General features: G+C 47.3%; 1 protein-coding gene and 1 non-coding gene across 7 annotated transcripts in view; one reads left to right on the plus strand and one right to left on the minus strand.

Moving 5' to 3' along the window:
• Positions 1–1,262: 1,262 nt before the first annotated feature.
• GRAMD2A (GRAM domain containing 2A) overlaps positions 1,263–18,031 on the plus strand; it is a 35,799-nt gene continuing 19,030 nt past the window's right edge. For 5 of the 6 annotated variants that reach the window (XM_037047130.1, XM_037047127.1, XM_037047128.1 and 2 more), the window contains exons 1-2: positions 1,263–1,358; positions 3,549–3,683. The gene's annotated coding sequence lies outside the window, so the exon portion shown is untranslated. The remainder of the gene's footprint in view (positions 1,359–3,548; positions 3,684–18,031) is intronic. The other variant, XM_037047129.1, reaches the window with a different exon arrangement.
• LOC118987861 (U6 spliceosomal RNA) lies at positions 14,619–14,721 on the minus strand. The gene has a single exon (XR_005066662.1). It is a non-coding gene; the product is annotated as a U6 spliceosomal RNA (small nuclear RNA).

Here is an 18,031-nt window from a genome sequence, read left to right on the forward strand (position 1 = left end):
CCCTCTAAATAGGGTGAAAATGGCATGGGCCTCTCGGCTCCCGTTGGAGGCTCCTGAACAGCTCAGGCCACCTGTTACCCTGTCCATCTCCACAGTGCAGAAGTGCAGAGAAGCAGCAGCTGGCTCTTGCATAGGTTACCCGATTCAGGACTCTGGGAAGGTGTGCTGGCTGTATAAAAGCTGCAGCTGATGCCATGGCTGGTTTAGTTCAGTGGAATGAGTACCTGCCTGCAAACCAAAGGGTCGCTGGTTTGATTCCCAGTCATGGCACATGCCTGAGGTGGGGGGCGGTGCAACCACACACTGATGTTTCTCCCTCTCTAAAAACAAAAAGCCCTTGCAGCTGGACATTTTAATGGCTTATTTGAACCAAAGATGAGGAAAGTGACAAGGGTCCCTCTCCTGCTCTGGTGGGTAAACTGGGAGTGAAGTAGCCCTTGCCCTGCTCTCTTAGGCCTTCAGGCAGTAGAGGCCCTTGGTGGGAATTGTAGGATGAGACCTGGCTCCTGAGACCAGCTTCTGCTCCCAGTTCCCAGAACAATTTCAGACCTGGTTTGTGCCCCTTCTGTTTGCTAGTTACCTCCCTCCATAGTACAGCTGGGTCAAGGAGGTAGGAGAGTTTGGGGAATGGAACTGAATCTGACATGTACCTTCACCTCTGCCTGACCTACCTTGTGAGTTTGGTGGGTGGGGATACGAGGGAAGGGGCCTGTAGGCCAGAAGAGTTGGGAAGATCTGAGTGTGAGCCCAGTCTCCTGGCCCAGTTCATTGTTGCCCCACCAGCACCACCAATCAGCCCTTCTGCTTCTACAGGCTTCCCCCACTCTTGGTCTGGCTACTCTCATTCTTTCCCAAGCTCCTTTAAAAGCTTTTTTCCTGGGCAACACTGAAGTTTCCAATTCTAGGAAAAGTGCATGAAAACGTTCTAGCTCCCTGTTTGTCGGCTGTCATGTTCACCATGCCTCTGGTGTGGAGAGAAGTTGAAAGCTACCCTGGAGTTCTGTGTTGGGAGGGTTTGGAGGAGGGCTGGAATCGGCTGCTGCAGAGAGCACCCAGCTCCGAAACTGGGAGGGCTGAAGAGGAAGAACGTGGGGGCAACCCAAGGTCCTCTCTGTGAAGGGTGAGAGATACAAACCCAAGGAGTCTAGGATCTGTGCGGCGCTGGAGTCGAGAGGGGAAGGACCAGCCAGTGGGCAGGGCTCGTCCCGTAATGGCAGCCAATGGGCGGGAGGAGGCAGGCCCTCTGGCAGGCGGGGGTCGGGCCAGCCGGGTCTGGCAACTCGGTCCTCAGGGCGCTTGCTGGAGGCACCTCGATGACCGACCGCTCTGAGCAGGGCTGAGGCTGCAGAGGCCGGCAGGTAAGGCGCTGCAACCCTCACCCCGGGCTGGGGCCCCCGAGGCTGCTGCGGGAGGCAGGGCGGGAGCCGCTGTGCCTGGGTGCTCTCTGCCCAGAGGGCAGGCACTTCCTGGCCGCCAGAATGCAGGCTCGGCTCCAGAACCGCCCCGCGCCCGCCCTGGTGCTTCGTTCGCGGGCTGCTGGGTGTTCATGCCGGGGCGCACGTTGTCCGGCTTGTCTGCGCTCAGCGAGAGGGATCGGGAGGTGGGGGTGAGGGACCTCAGGGCGGCGGAGGGCACCCTCTTTGGGACTCTCCACGTAGCCCACCACCACCACTCTCTGCCATCATTGCTATTCATTCATACATGCACTCATTCATTCACTCATTCCCCAGCCATGTCGACCCCCAGCCCTGACTGCTCCCTACTCAAAGGCTGGTGCTTCCCCGCTGCCCCCTTGGTGAGGGTGTCAGCCTGTCTGCCTTCCCAGCCAGGTGTGCAATTGTAGTGCCCTGCGGATGCCCAGGAGGCAAACTGGAGCTGTACTGGCATGACTGGGCCGCACCCCTGCGTCGGGCCTATCCTGCTTGGGCGGGCTGCGGCGGGTCTCTCAGCCTTGAGATCTGATCCAAAGTCTCCCTGGGAGGAAGAAAAGTTCTTGCAGTGGGGGAAGGGCCAAGGAGGCAGGGGTAGGGGGGAGGTGGTCTTTCAGATGATATTAAGAATTGTGGCCTCTGCCCCTTGGGGGATGGGATTATTTGGGGGAAGACAGAGCCAGTGGATGAGGCTGTGAGTTCCTGCCCTTGTTCGGGTCCCAGGCACCACCGTCTGAGCTCTGGAGGGCAGCCTGGAAACCCTAGTCCTCTAGCGCTGAGACAGAAGGCATGGATATGAGTCCTGTGCCCACAGCACGCAGGTATTTGGAGCTGTGGGAATGCTGCAGGGCTCCCTCTGTCCTGTCCTCAAAGAGGCTGGTGGGGTCCTCCCCAGCTGCCCCTACCCCGTGATTGTTTAAAGGGGCCATTGTTTGTAGGGATTTGGCTCCTAGAGAAAGAGTACCCTGACCATCTGTGATGTCTTTGCGCCATGTACACCTCCAGCTGGCTCTGAGGTTCAGCTCTTTTCAGAGCAAAGATCTTCTGGAGTTGCCAGGAGAGGTGGATAGCGTGTGTTCCTCCCTCTCTGCAGTGGGGGTGGGGGTCAGTATGCCCCCTCCACAGTCCTCTGATCACACTGGCTGGAGTCCAGTCCAGTCCATACTGGAAGACACACTCAGATGTGAGGCTGCAGTTTGGCCGGGCCAGTAAAGCAGTGAGCATCTCTGGAGCAAATGGGCAGTCTGCAGGGTGCAGCTGACAGAGGCTGGCACTGAACATCCAGGAGAGTTTCTGCTGGAGACAAGTCAAAGCTCTCCTTCCTGATTTACCTTTGAGAGAACGTTCTGAATATCCTAGAGGGGAAAGCCCAGGCCCTATCTATGTCATGATGTTACTAGTTGCTACTAGTTGCTTTCAAATTTAAAAAAAAAAAAATTAGCTTAGGCAAGTCCTCAAAGTCCTAATGCAGGCCAGAGAGACCTGTGTGCCTATTCATCCACCTAGGATGCCCCCTGAGGTTGAGGTGGGCAGTACTCACTATGGCTTTATGGCAGCCAGCCTCCCTGCAGCTTTTCTGCCCACCTGCTCTGGTGGTTCCTCCCAGTCCTTAACCTGGTTAAGCCGTGGCTTTGGTCCTTGAATGCCACATACCATATTTATCAGACCAATGTGAAGAGCCTTGTTCAGGGAATCAGGAGTTCTCAGCCAAATGCTATTCCTATTTTGCTGTAACTTGAAGACAAGGCAGACTTCTCTCTGGGCCTGCTTTGCCCCACGTACACTTCCAGCTAGCTCTGAAGTCCAGCTCCTTTCAGAGCACAGACTTTCAGAGTGGCAGGGAGAGGGCGTAAAGGGTGTCTCTCTACCTACCGGTGAGGCGATTGGACTGTAGACCCCCTAAAGACCTCTCCCCCATGCCGTCATTTAGTGATTCTGCTACCTAGCATGTTTCTCCTCAATTTCTGAAGGTATTTGATTTCTTCACATCATTTCTTCTTTGCTATGACTACCTATAGAAAGGCCATGAATTTGAGAACAGTTCAGCTCTCCACTTTAGTGTCTGGTGCCTGTATCTGGACACCAGAAAAATCATTTGTTTTTCTTTTTTCTGAGAAGCGAAAAGCGTTCTTTGGCGTGAGGTCCATCTTGGCCACTATGCTACTATTCACCTGGGCTGCAGGGCGTCGATCTGTCACCACCTGTTATCACCAACCGTTGAAGCTTTGATTAATTCTGCAGCTGTTTACTAAGGTAGGAAAAGAAGGAGAAGGGGGAGGGCAGAAGCCCCTGGGCATGGAGCTTTCTGTGTAATTCAGAAGGACGGGCCTCCCCAAGGAGGGACTGCCCGTCACCGCACAGATGCCAGGAGGAGGAAGCTAAGCCCCCGCAGGGCAAACGTGCCCCGCCCCCCTCCCCACCACAACTGCACCTTTTTATTGGTCTGGAGGTGCTTGCTCGGAATTTAGGACTGGAGTGTTTTAGCAACTTGTGAAGGTTAACCCAAGTCCTTGTCCTAAATCAGTGTTTCCTCAGGTTTAAAATCCACTACAAAATCACATTGTTAATTTTTTAAATAGACATTTGCTTTTGGCTGGCACTGGTTTTTTTAAATATGAAATAAAAAGCATGTAAAGAACTGGTTCTAATCAAACATGAATTGCTTTTCCTCCTAATGTGTTGACATGCCATGACCGTGGTATTAAATAATTGTCAGAATCCTGCTGGCATTTCATTTTGTTGGGGTCCCTGTATTTTGTCTGACTCACGGTCAGAGCAGCAGTGTGGATGGCCCGCCTGAGTGCGCCACTGTGACAGGCTGCAAGACTGGTTTTCTCCCTCTTCTATAGAAAAAAATTTAAATATTTCTGATATGCTTTAACATTAATCAAGTCACTTGAAACTTGCCCATAACCACCAGGGTCACACAAAATGCTGTTTTAAAATAAGTTTTGAATTTGGAATTTTGAAGGACTGCTCAAAATTTTGTTTTAAAATAACCTAGTCACAATACCTCAGAATTGATATTCATACAGGGCTTCCTTAATTACAGGTTGAAAAATGCTTATATTATTTAAACTATAACTACAATACCATTTTCACACCTAAAAAGTAACAGTAACTCCTAAAATCATCACATATCTAGCTATCATTTAAAGTTCCCCCACCATCTCATAAATGTTTTTGTACCACTTATTTATTTTAATAAGGATACCAATGAGGTCTTACCATTGGTTGACACATCAAATCTTATATATCTATTTCTCTGTCATTTTTTGTAAGCTGTAGGTCCCCCTTCCATTTCTTTGTTGTTGTTACAAATTCTTTGTTGAAGTTACAATTTCTTTGTTGAAGAGACAGTATTATTTGTCCTATACTATTTCCCAGTTTGTTGGTTTTGTTTAAAATATTCCTCTGACTCCTGTATTTTTTTAAAGATTTTGTTTATTCATCTTTAGAGGGGAAGGGAAGGAGAAAAGGAGAGAAATATCAGTGTATGGTTGCCTCTCGTGCATCCCCTGCTGGGAACTGGCCTGCAACCCAGGCATGTGCCCTGACTGGGAATTGAACCATGATCCTCTGGTTTGCAGGCCTGTGCTCAATCCACTGAGCCACACCAGCCAGGACTGACTCCTGTATTTTTTATAAATAGAGAGTTGGATCTAGAAGTTGCTCAGATGCAAGAGGTGTTAAGCTCTTGAGGAAGCACGTCTGGCTGTTTCTATTTGGATGATGTTAGCAGCCATTGATGATTATTTCATTCAGACCCATTATTCATTAGGGACCGTAAAATGGTATTGTTCTAATTCTGTCACTCTTTCACCATTTATTACCTTGAATCTATCCATAAAAAGAAATGTTTCCTCTTTATTTGGCTCCCCTGAGGTATAGCTAGTACCAGAAAGGCAAAATTTAACTCTTTACTTTTATTGACAGTTTTTCAAAATACTGAAATGAGTCCCTAGTACTTGCCAAAGGTGACCAATGAGCTATTTTTTAATTATTATAACCTCATGGATTGAAACAGATTTGAGGTGTCTCAGTCCATCATAGACATCATTCTTACTGACATGGAAATTGCCCCAGCTTCTGCCATTTTCAAAGGCTCCTGAGTCCTTGTGCCACGACCAAGTCTTTGCCGGCTTCCTTGCGTGATTAGATATTTCATGCTCATTTGTGCATTTCCTACCCCAAATCTGGAAATCAGCCATTTCTCCAAAGAGTGTAGGTTCCTTTTAGTAGGAAATGGTATTTAGAGACCATACTCTAAGCACCAAGGGTATTTATTACTAGCTGAATACTTATTTTTTACAGCAATCAGTTTTGGAGTTTATAGTCTAAATTCATTTTGTTGCTGGTCAAATTGAAGTGGTATTTCCTATCATTTGGGGAGTCATAGGCTACCTTAAAAATCGAACACAAGTGAAATTCTCTCTTTCCAGAAGCATGCCTCTTTGCTCAGACACAACAGTTTTGCCCAGTTCAGGAGTCCACTGACCCACCCTGACCCCTTGCCTGACCTCTAGGGTCTATTAGACTGTCAGCTATGGGGCATAAAAGTGGAGGAGGACTGGGGAAGACTAGGCTGTGGGGTCTTCCAGTATCAGACCCAGGAGAACAGAGGCTCTGAGCGGCCACAGCCCAGACTCTGCGCTGGTCACAGCAACAGTGGGGATCCAGTTTTATTAAGGAAGGAACATGATGACAAAGATTTGTTCCGTGATGAAAGATCAGTAGATAGAGTGCAGTCCATCTGGGTGTTGGAAAGAATTTTGTAATAATCAGGGCTGCAGCGATATACGTGATGGGTGATAGTCACATGTAGGCACACACTTTGAAATTATGGGTGCCCAATTACAAATCTACCTTTTTTTCCCCACCCACTCAAATATTTATTTCCTTATACCAAGTTTCTTGATGTGGATAACAGTGGACAAGTTCTTTTTCCTTTTCCTTTATTCATTCTCAGATGTAGTCATTGTGGTATAATACAGGAAAAGCCTGGGCATCAGAAGGACCTGGTCACACATCCTTGCTCCACAAATTAATGCTGAGCAACTGCTGGTCCAAGCCCCCTTTTTTCATGTCTACAGTCACGTCTGGCCCACCTAAAGGTTGTCAGGCTGTGTAATGGTCTGGCCACCAGAAGTCAGGTTCCCTGCAGTGCCCCCGGCTTTGAGAATCTGAGACCAGGACTCTGATCATTAAGCCTTGGCTCTAAGAAGAGCTTCATCTGTTTTCCTTTTCAAGGTGCAAAGTTCATTTTTTTAAAATACACTTTTTAAAAAAATTAGGTAAGGTGTTTTCTAAAACATTTTTTAAAATTGTAATTGTTGTTCAAGTACAGTTTTCTGTCTTTTACTCCCATCCCAGCCCATAAAAATACACTCTTCATTTGGAGATAATAGTGGACTCATATGCAATTGTGTAAAATAATACAGAGATCCCATGTACATTTCACCCAGTTTCTCCCAGTGGTAACACCCTGCATGACAACAGTACAATTAGCACAACCAGAAAATTGACATTGATGTAACGCATCGACATTGTTCAGATTTCACCAGCTTTCCATGCACTAGTATGTGTGTGTGTGTGTGTTTAGTTTTGTGCAGTTTTTATTACATGTGAGGATTTGGCAAAGTTCATTTTTAAAATCAGGTTTCTTTTCCTGTTGGATTCTGAGGGTTTCCAAGTAAGAAGAATGGGGTGTTAAGAATTTGGAACTTCAGAGGTTCATGCTGGTGAATATTGCTGTGCCCCAGACAAGGTGTTAGTTTGGGGTTTTTTTTCTTGCTGGATCCTTCTCCTTCTTCCTTTGAATTCTTTTCTCCAAATGAAAATAGTTTGATTGTTGTAGTCATAAAATTAAAGCAAAGTATATGAAAAAGTATAAAGAAAAAAATAAAAAAACAACTACAATCCCAACTGAGGGAAAAATATTGTTAGAACTTTGGTGAGGATCCTTTCCATATACATTTTATTACGCATGCTGTTCTACATAATGCTTTTTCCAGTGTTACAGAATGCTATCTTTCTATGTTAACAGACTTTTTTTAATAAATAAGTTTTAATAAATAACTGCATAAATATTTAATAGTTACATAGCCTTTCACCCTATGAATAAACCATAATTTGTTTATGCCCTATTGTTTTTTTCTCTTCTAACTACGCTTCAGTGAACATCCTTATGCATTTAAATTTGTGTCCAATTAGTTTCTAAAAATAAATTGTCAGACGTGGAATGGATGAGTCTGAGGGACCTCCACATGCAGAGTGTGCCCGCCCTTCTCACACTTCCCTCACACAGTAGCCTGTGAGGCCGCCCATTCAGGAGCACGTTGACTAGCAGTCAATACTACTAAACTTTTTATTTTATTTTATTTTTTTAATCTTTAGAGGGGGAGGGAAGGAGAGAAGGAGAGAAATATCAATGTGTGGCTGCCTCTCCTGAGTCCCCTGCTGGGAACTGGCCTGCAACCCAGGCATGTGCCCTGACTGGGAATCGAACCTCGGTTGTTTGGTTCACAGGCCCGTGCTCAATCCACTGAGCTACACCAGCCAGGGCTATACTATTAAACTTTTAAGCCTTTGGAATTGAATAGGTAAAAAAGATGTTGTTTATTTTATGTTATTTTTAAGTATCTTTATTTTTTTTTGCTGTTTTTAGGATTGCATGCCTATTATATAAGTTTAAACAAAACAAAAATTATAGAGTGAAAATCACCCCGTAATTCTAAGATATAATCACTGTCATTTGATATACATCCTTAAGTAAAGATTTTTTAATCTTATCAATAGATTATATGTTATTTACTAATTTGTACCTCCTTTTCACTAAAGAACACATTTTGGACTTTTTTCCATAATAGCACATACAGCTATACTCCATTCTTTGAGTCAATTGCATAGGGATTCACTATGTTGATAAAATATTACTTTGGTATTTCCATTTTTTTCCCATAATTGGTAACCATATGAATATACATATTTGTCTACTTCTCCATTTATTTTTTAATGTCAAGTTCTGTGAAATGGAGTTGTTGAGTCAAAAGATTTGTATTTCTTAAGGCATTTGATTTATGTCAGAACGGTTAACTCAGTTTTCAATCTCATCATTGGGTATAAAGAAGGCTTATTTCCACATTGTTGGTAGTGTTGAGCACTGTAATTTTTTTAAAAGGTTTACGAACAAGGTACGGAGACTTCTTTTGTGACTAGACTGTTTATATTCTTTACTTGCTTTTCTATTACATTGTTTACCTTTTTCTTATTGACTTGCATGAGCTCATTATATGTTAAAAAATACCAATTCTTCATCAGTTTAAATTTTGATGTACAAAGGTTTTTAATTTTTGTGGGATTAATTTTTTTCTGTGTTCTGGGTTTTATATTTTGCTTAGACCTTTCCTGGTATGTTAATAATGTCCTCCATTTTGTTTTGTGTTTTTATGGAGTTAGAAAATATTTGGATATTTACCCTACCTGGAATTTATTTTTGTGAATGATGTGAAGTAGCCATTACCATGGATCTTTTCCTACTTATTCGAAATATTTTCCTAATTATATACTAAATTCTCAGATACCTATTGATCTTATCCTGGACTTACATTCTCTCTTCCCTGCTTTATAATTTATACATATATAAATTTCATATATAATATATATGTTATATACATGACTTATTTTATACATGTATGTATATAGTTTTTTTATCCTCACCCAAGCACTGAATGGTACCAGGGATCACAGGCACCCGAAAGGGGACCAAACCCGCAGCCCAGGTGTGTGCCCTGACTGGAACCCCCTGCAACCCTTCAGCTCCAGCCAAGTGAGCCACGCTGGCCGGGGCTATGGCTTTATTGATGTTTCCTAAATCAGTGAATACTGTGTTATTTTAGTTGACCTAGCTTTGTCCTTTGTTCTGACATCTGGTAGCTCTTGCATTTAATTTGGAATAAATGAGCCCTGGCAGGCCTGGCTCAGTTGGTGGGGCGTCTTCCCGCAAAGCAAACCGAAAGGTCAGAGGTTGTGGTTGGTTCCCTGTCGGGGCCCCTAGGAAAGGCATGTTTGTCTCTCACGTGGACGTTTCTCTCCCGCTCTCTCCCTGCCTTCCCCTCTCTCTAAAATCAGTCAGCATGTCCTCAGGTGAGGATTACAAATATTGGGGATAAATCTGCTTCTTTAAAATGTTGAATCTTCCCACTGAAAACAGAGTTTATCTCTCCATTTATTCAAGTCTCCTTTTATGTCATTTTTAAATGTCTGTGGTTTTCTTCTCATATTTTTTTACATTTTTAATGTTTATTCTTGGTTACCTCAAATGTGTCATTCCCCAAAATATATTTTACAACTGTTTATTGAAGGTTTACAGAGAAACTACTGATTTTTATATTGACCTTGTACCAAGTAATAATTAACTCCATAAGAGTTCATTATGCTTCTGTTCCAATCAAAACTTTGCCTAGCCCAGTGCCCAAATATAAAACTATCCGGACCAAGTTCTTAGGGTTTTTCAATTGATTGATTATATGTCTTCCAGGTAGTTTATCATACCATCTTTCAAATAATAAGCGTCTTTTTACTATATAAACCTTTCATTCCTTTTTCTTGACCTTGTGAAAAGGCTAGAACCTCCAGAACAATGTTGAACAACGGTGACGAGAGCAGGTATTCCTAGGGGGTTTCATCATTTAGACAATCGGGTTCTTCCTGGAGGAAAATGTCTCAGCAAGCTCTTTAAAACTAGTATAGGTCGTCGGTCAGGAATCTGAACCCATAGCCAGAGCGCTGCTTGGGGCAGCAGAGCTGGCTGGAGCCCACTGCAGGGCGCGGAGCTGGGCCTGCTTGGGGCGCCTCAAGTCCCGCCCGCTGCCAGGTTTGGTGCCGGGCACCCACCCAAGAGGGGTTCCCGGATGGGGCGCGGCCTCCCTTGGCAGGGAGGCGAGGAGGTAGCGGTGAGCGGATGCACCCCCTACAGGCTGCCCTAGGCGCCCCCAGGTTGCCTAGCTTTTACTCTCATGCCTGAGAAGCCCCGAGCCTCCCCAGCGGAGCGGGAGGGATCTCGGGCGCCCGGTGAAGTGCCGCGCTGGAATTCTGGGTGCGGCTGCCCTTGGCGCAGAAAATGCACTTTCCCTCTTGGCGCAGAAAATGGACTTGTGGTTTGAGGGCTAGTCGGCCCGGGGGTGGATTAGGGCAGGGCGGATGGCTGGGGAAGGGTGGGCCGGGCAGTGGGGCTGAGGGCAAGAACAGTGCCTTCTCCCTCCGGACCCCAAAGGGAATGCCCCTCAGGGAATCGGGGTGGGCACAGACCATGGCTTCTCCTCCTCCCGCCCCAGGGGAGGGGTCGCCGTGGTTTCACTGGGAGGAAAACCAAATGCAGGGCTGCCCTGGTGCTGAGCTGGTGACCCGAGTTTTCAGCTGTGCTCAGGCTTGGCCTCACCGTGCATCCCTGGGATGCAGTCGCGGTGGGGAAGCGGGCAGGGGGGCGGGCCTTTAGCGCCTAGTCCAGATTATGACGGCCTTTCGGTCTCCTGGTCCTGGGCCCCTCGGCAGCTGCACTGCCTTCCCATTCCTCCCTTTTGAAACACTCCTTGGGATTTTACAACCGCCTGTACACCTGATATTTCTTCTACCTCTTGGGCCCCTCTCTCCTAAGCTCCTTGAGGGACTCCTCTTCCCCACACAGCCTGTGAGTGTTGCGCTTCTTGAGGTCCCAGACTTCTCTCCCTAGCCCCCTCCTCAGGCTCTGTTGGCGGTGGATTCCATCCGGAGGTTCAGCATCCCTGGATTCAGTCTACCAGGGATCGGAAATATCTGGGGGTGGGAGGGAGTCCTAGAAAATTCCACACTGAATCCCCGTGAGTGAGGTGATGATAGTAGGCAAACCCTGCTGTAGCCTGTATGGCGAGATAGGGCATAACCAGTACACCACCATTGTATAAGGGACTTGAGCATCCTGGTATTTGATATCCACAGGACTGCGGGGGGGGGGGGGGGGGGGGGGGGGNGGGGGGGGGAGGGGCGTGCCAGAACCAACCCCATTGTGTATAACGAAGGACAACTGTACAATTCACATACCATAAAATTCACCCTTTTAGAATGTACAATGCAGTGGCTTTTAGTATATTCACAACGTTGTACAACCATTATCACCAAGTCCTGGACTGTTTCATCACCCCGAAAGACACCCTTTGTCCACTTGTCACTTCCTGGGCTTCCCTCCCCCTCAGCCCCTGGCAGTTAATAATCTATTGTTTCTTCCTATGTGTTTGCTAATTCTGGGTGTTTCCTGTACCTGGAATCACAAAATATGTGATTTTGTGACTAGCTTCTTTCACTTAGTGTAATGTTTTTAAGGTTCATTCATATTGTAGCAGGTATCAGTACTTCATGTTTTTAATGGCTGAATAATATTCCACTCTATGGCTATATCACATGTCATTGATCCATTCATTGGTTGATGGATATCAGGGTTTGCATTTTGGGGCTATCATGATAATAATCATTATAATGCTGTGAGCATTCTTGTATAGAACTTTATGTGGACATGTATTCAGTCCTCTTGGGTACAGACCTGGGAGTGGAACCGCAGGGCCACACGGGAACCCTGTGTGTAGCCATTTGAGGAAACGTTGACCTGTTTTCCAAAGCACTCGCGCCAGCAGGGTCTGAGGGTTCCGGTTTCTCCAGACCCTCACCAGGCCCGGGGTATCGATCCCGGTCTCCTAGTGGGTGTGGAGCGGTCGCTCCTCCTGGTTTTGATTTGCATTTCCCCCATCACTAAGGATGTTGAGCATCTTTTCATGTACTAATTGGTCTTTGATATCTTCTTTAGGAAAATGTTTATTCAAACATTTGTCCATTTTAGTTGAGTTATTTGTCTTTTTATTGTTCAGTTGGAAGGGTCCCTTTTTTTAAAAAAAAGTTTTAAATTGTGATTAAGAAAAACATGTAACGTAAAAACCACCATCTTAACCATCTCTGTTCACTGGTGCGGTTGCCGTGGTGCCGAGTAGGTTTATATTGTTGTGGATGCCATTTCCAGAACCTTTTCATCTTGCAAAACTGAAACTCTACACCCTTTAAATAATTCCTCGTGTTCCCCTCCCCTTGCCCCTGGCAACCACCATTATACTTTGTGTCTGTGAGTGTGACTTCTCTAGAGACGTGGTGTCAGTGGGCCCCCACCGTGTTTGTCTTTCTGCGGCAGGCTTGCTTCACTTAGCATAATTATCTTCCAGGTTGTGAGGGTGCTTTGTGTATTCTGGATACTAATCTCTTATTAGATACTTGATTTGCAGTTGTTCTCGCCAGTCGGTGGGGTTTCTTTTCACTTTCTTGATGGCAGCGGCAGCAGCAGCAGCAGCGGCACAAGCTTCTGAGTTTGATGAAGTTTAATTTACCCACTTTTTCTTCTGTTTCTTTTGTGGTTTTGATGTTGTATCTTAAGAGACCATTGTCTAATCGAAGGTCACAAAGATTTACATCTATGTTTTCTTCTACAAATTTAATAGTTTTAGCTCTGACATTTTTTTTTTTTTATTTTGTGTGTTGTGCGAGATAGGATCCAACCGAATTAATTTTCCTGTGCCTATCCAGGTATCCCAGCGCATTTGCTGAAAAACTGTTTTTTCCCTCATCAACTCGGTCTTGGCACCTCTGCTGGTAGCTTCCCTTCCTTCCGGACGCACTCTCCCCGGGGCGTCTTCCTGCTCCTGCAACACCAAGGGCCAGCGACTCAGAAAGGAATCCCTCTGCCCAGACCCTGCTCCTGAGCTTCTCAGCCACATATGGTCTGGCGCCTCCCCTTGAATGCTTCTCACACGTGTTCGAGAGTGAACTCACCATTGTTGCCTTCGAAGGTGTTTTGTTTCTAACATAAAAACATCCCCCCCCCGTTTTTGTCTCAGCAATACAGAGAAGTGTCATATTTGATTGAATCAGAAATCAACAGTCACATTTGATTTTTTTTCCCTTACACCCCATATCTAACTGAGCACCAAGTGAGTTGGTTCCACTTGGAAACATATATCCTGAATCCGTCTCTGGCCCTCCATCTTCACGGCCACCAAGCCTGGGGCATTATTTCTCTGCTGGAATATAGTCTCCTAACCAATCTGTCCACATGGAAGATTTTAAACATACAGAAGAGGAGCCCGTAGTAGGGTGGACCCCGACGTGTCGTCAGCCAGGTCCAATCACCACCAACACGAGGTTGTCCCCGGTTCATCGATATTCACCCTCTACCCCTCTGCTCCACCTCCTCTGATTTACTGTGAAGCACATCTATGTAGCGGTCATCTCTCTTTTTTAAATTTTAATTTCTTTTAATTTTTATTATTTAAATACATTTAACATACACTATTATATTAGTTTCAGGTGTATAGTATAGTTATTCCACACTTACCTACCTAACAAAGTGATCACAGTAAGCCTAGCAACCATCTGATACCATACAAGGTTATTATAGTATTATTGGTTATGTTCTCTGTTCTGTGCAGTGTATCTCTGTGACTTATTTATATTATGGCTGGATATGTGTACCTCTTAACACCCCTTCACCTTTTCACCCTTCCCCCTCACCCCTTCCCCTCTGGCAACCATCGGGCTTTCTCTCTGCATCTGTGAGTCCGTGTCTGTTTTGTTTGTGCACTTGCTTGGGTTTTTAGATTCCCCATGTAAGTGAAGTCGTATGGTATTCGTCCTCCTCTGTCTGACTTACTTGACCTAGCCTAATACCCTCTGAAGGTCCATTCATGTTGTCAAAAATGCAAGAGTATTCTTTTTATGGCCAAGTAATATTCCATTGTGTGTCTGTACGTCATCTAATGTACGCATGCACCCATCAATAAACATTTAGACTGCTTCCAAATCTCAGCTTTTGTAAACAATGCTGCGATGAACATATGCCCCTTGGAATTAGTATCTCTTATTTCCTTCAGGTAGAGACCAGAAATGGAAATTCTGGGTCATCTAATTCTGTTTTTAATTTTTTTGAAGAACCTCCGTACCATCTTCCATACTGGCTGCACCAATTTGCAGTCCCACCAACAGTGTATGAAAGATTTTTTTAATGACATTTTTTTAAAGATTTTTTTAATCTTTAAAAATCTTTTTTTAAAGATTTTTTTACAGATAAAAAAAATAAAATGTCTAAGATAAAAAATACATCGCAAAAGATTAAGAACAAAAACCCTGGAATGCTTCCCAAATACGCACGTCATCCTTGTGTGGGGACCACGCTAATCTTCTCCGTACCGTTCCAACGTCAGCACGCCTGCTGCGGCAGCGAACCCTCAGAGTCATCTCTTTAACGTGCAGAGTTGATGGTGTATTTCTTTGTTTAAATCCCTTCATTGATTCCCTGTTGTTTTTAAGAGAATGATGAAAACCCTTTCTGGTGCCAGAACCCTGCATGATTTAACCCTGCCGACCTCTCCGGCCTCATGGCTCACCGCTTCGCTGTTCATTTCCGCCGTCCAGACACAAAGGCTCTGTTTGTGTCCCTCATAAATGCCACATACCTCTGGCCACAGGACCTTTGCACATCACAACCTCTGTACAATGACCCGTCTCCAACGGGTCATTTCTCCAGCAACCCCCAGCCCCATCTGATTAGCGGTCATCAGCTATCAGCTCAGACGCAGCTGCTGCTTCAAGAAGTCTTCCCAGCTCTCCACGGCTGACTGAGGACTCCCCAGTGGAGGTCCTCCTAGGACGCTGTGCTCTTCCTTCATAGAATATATTCCGCAGCTGTACTTCTGTGTTGATTTGTATAAATATTTGTTTCATGTCTGCCTCTCCCACCAGGTGTTTCAGGGATAGTAGCTTGCCCTGTCCCTCTCAGTGCACGCAACACTTACACAGAGCTGAGCAAATAGCAGCCCTTCAGGTGGTGTTTGTGGGAGGAAGGCAGAGAGGCTGGCCGCCCTGGAGGACTGTGCTCCTGCTGGTCTCTTGCAGGATAGGGCTTTTTCTGACCACAAAGGGCCAGTGGCCACCGGCAGTGCACCCAGTGCTGGGCTCTGGTTTGTTTTTCCCCTTAGGCATTTACTTTCCCCGAGTAACTGTGGCCCAGAAGGAGAGAGTAGCTTCCCCGAGGCCCCTCGGCAGTGGGAGGCCCTTCCGGGCCCACCTCCTGTCTTCCTGTCCCCACACTCAGGCTCTTCAAGGCCCTGAGACCCCTCCCATCTGCCTGAGCCCCGTGAAGAGCCTGGTGGGTCCACAGGGTCAGGATGATTTTAAGGGCGCGAGGTAGGTGGAGCGGCGTGTGCTGGATGGTAACCATGAATGGACAGAGCTGACTTGTCCCAAGAGTAGCCCCACTGCCTGGCAGCCTCAAGTGGGGGTGTCTGAGCCACCGAGACTGTCTGTGAGCCCTCCCATCACAGGTCTGCCCGAGGGTGGCCCTGGAGCACAGGGGTGCTCTGTTTCCTAATGAATGCAAGTCTGTTTTTAGACCTGAATGACCAGCTTCTTGTCTGAGAACGGCCAGGCCCCAAGTGGCCTGCCAAGGAGAAGTGGTCTGTGCCCAGGTCCAGGGGAGCCAGCCCAAAGAGATGCTGCTTCGGGAACAGGCAGATCTCTCTCTGTAGAACCAACTGCCTGCTCATGATGTGGCCTGGGCGTCCTAGGAAATCCTGGATATTCCTATAGGCAAAGCTCCTGGGTTTCAGCGTTTCGGCTGTTTAGCATCCTACCCGTCTCCCTGGGAACTGTTTTCACTCTGCAGGCCAGGGAGGGGGCAGCAATCGCTGGCCTCAAACGTCTGGTGGAGGGAGGAGAAGAGAGGGCGGTGTCCTGAGCGGGGCCGGGCCTGTGCTGTGAGAGGCCCTCTGGGCTCTAGAGGTGTGGGAGGCAGTCACTCAGTGGGGCCCAGGCGTGGACAAGGCCCTGCTCCACACTGCTCTTCCTGCCTGTAGTCTAGGGGAAAGACTCAGTTGTTCAGGATGTATATGAAGTTTGTGGGTGCAGTTTGGGGCCTTGTGGTGCCTCAATCTCTACTTTCCGCGGAGAGCTGTACCTCTATGCAACCTCTGAGGGACATGATGGAGTCAGGACCAACTCAGCTCTCGGTGGGGCTGGCTGGGGTGAGGCTCAATGAGTAAGGCTGTGAGAACTGACCCCTTCCCCAGGACTGGGCAGTGATCTCTCGGATTCTCACAGCAGCCCTGAAGATCGGCAGGTCAAAGAGGAGCAAAGTCAGAGGAAGGAGACGGGGGGCCACCCAGAGGGTCGGGGGAAGCCAGAAGCAAACTTGAGTGGGTTGCTCTTGCTCCGGGCTTTATGTTTGTGTTCTAAAACCCTACTGCTACCACCGAACAAACACAGAGCGGCTTTTCGGGGGGAAGCATTCATTTACTCAGTAAACAGTTACTGAGCACTTACTATATGCCTGAAGTCGTATGAGGTCCTGGGGCAAGAGATGAATACACAGTCTAGTGGGGAGACAGCCACGTAAACAAGCAATGCAGCAAAGGAAGGCAGCTGAGTGGACTGGGTGTGGGCACAGGCAGGAAGAGATCTAGTCTCCCTTCAGTTACAAGCCGGCCAGGCTTCAAGGAAGAGAGGGACTGGGGGATGAGAACAAGAAGGACTCCTCCGCCTTGGGCAGGGGTTAGGGTATCGAAGCAGGGCCCAGGCAGAGCTGGGAGGGGCACCTCGGTAGCCCACTTCCCAAGTGCAGGGGCAGCATCAGCCTGAGCATTTGCTCCTGAATTTCATCTTCATGAGGAGCTAGGCCTTTCTGGTGTGCCGAGAGAGCTCAGGCCGGGTGGGAGGCCAGGGAGCCAGGGAGCAAGGGAAAGGGGAATTGGGGTCTTTTAACCAGGGCTGGTCCAGTCAGCCAAGCATCTGAGGGCAACCTGGGCAGCAGGCAGTATCTTGGCTGCTGAGAGCGGGCGATGGAGCCAACCTTGATCTTGGCCCTCCCAGCTCCTACTGCATGGAGAAGCCAGGGTTTCCGAGAGCCCCACAGGTAGAAGGAGTTCTTGTTAGCACCAGAGGGGTCCCTGTTCTAGATGGATCTGGCTACGTCCAGGGAGCTGGGCCAGCCCATGTCTCCTGAACAAGTAGCTCTGTTTGTATGGTTCTCTGAATAGAAGAGATAAAAGCTAGGGGGACAGGGTCTGATCTAAGGAATCCCACTCCCCAGAGGGCACCTGCATAGTCATCTCAGCACGAGAGACCCCCCTCCTGTGTCGTCCAATCCCCCTGCACTGGGGCTTTAGGGGAGAGCCTTGGCCTGGCCCCGCAGCCGGGAAAGCCGCAGGAGACAGCAGAAGGCCGAGGCCCGCGCGATCCCCCAGCCCTGTGCCGTGTTAGAAAGAGAACGCACTTTCAGCCAGACTGGAGTTTCTTTTTTTAAAAAAATATTTTATTTATTTATCTTTAGAGGGGAAGAGCAGGAGAGAAGGAGAGAAATATCAATGTATGGTTGCCTCTCGTGAGTCCCCTGCTGGGAACTGGCCTGCAACCCAGGCATGTGCCCTGACTGGGAATCGAACTTCGATCCTGTGGTTCGCAGGCCCGCGCTCAATCCACTGAGCCACACCAGGCAGGACCAGACTGGAGTTTCTATTCAAGCTCCACTACTTTCCAGT

The sequence above is a fragment of the Sturnira hondurensis genome, unplaced genomic scaffold (genome assembly GCF_014824575.4).
Source record: "Sturnira hondurensis isolate 20B ecotype Veracruz unplaced genomic scaffold, ASM1482457v3 Scaffold0005329, whole genome shotgun sequence".
NCBI classification, from domain to species: Eukaryota; Metazoa; Chordata; class Mammalia; order Chiroptera; family Phyllostomidae; genus Sturnira; species Sturnira hondurensis.